Consider the following 203-nt stretch of genomic DNA (forward strand, 5'->3'; position numbering starts at 1 on the left):
ATTCAATTTTGCCGTGACAGTTTTTTGTTATTATCGTGGACTTATGATGATGTTATATTTTGGTTCATTTTATTTTTGTGAATGTTTTTTTTAACGCTCGCTGTTTTATTTCGTGTGAAACACTGAGGGTCGTATTTCAGAAGTCTACTCAATGCTTAAGTCAGGATTTAAGCAGACTTGAGTATTATTTCAAGCACTGGAAA

General features: G+C 32.5%; 1 protein-coding gene across 1 annotated transcript in view; it reads left to right on the forward strand.

The window, feature by feature from the left end:
- Positions 1-203, forward strand: part of LOC113230030 — a 9,758-nt gene that overhangs the window by 3,752 nt on the left and 5,803 nt on the right. The window lies entirely within an intron of this gene.

Source organism: Hyposmocoma kahamanoa, unplaced genomic scaffold, assembly GCF_003589595.1.
Source record: "Hyposmocoma kahamanoa isolate Upper Pololo Valley unplaced genomic scaffold, ASM358959v1 63, whole genome shotgun sequence".
NCBI lineage: Eukaryota > Metazoa > Arthropoda > Insecta > Lepidoptera > Cosmopterigidae > Hyposmocoma > Hyposmocoma kahamanoa.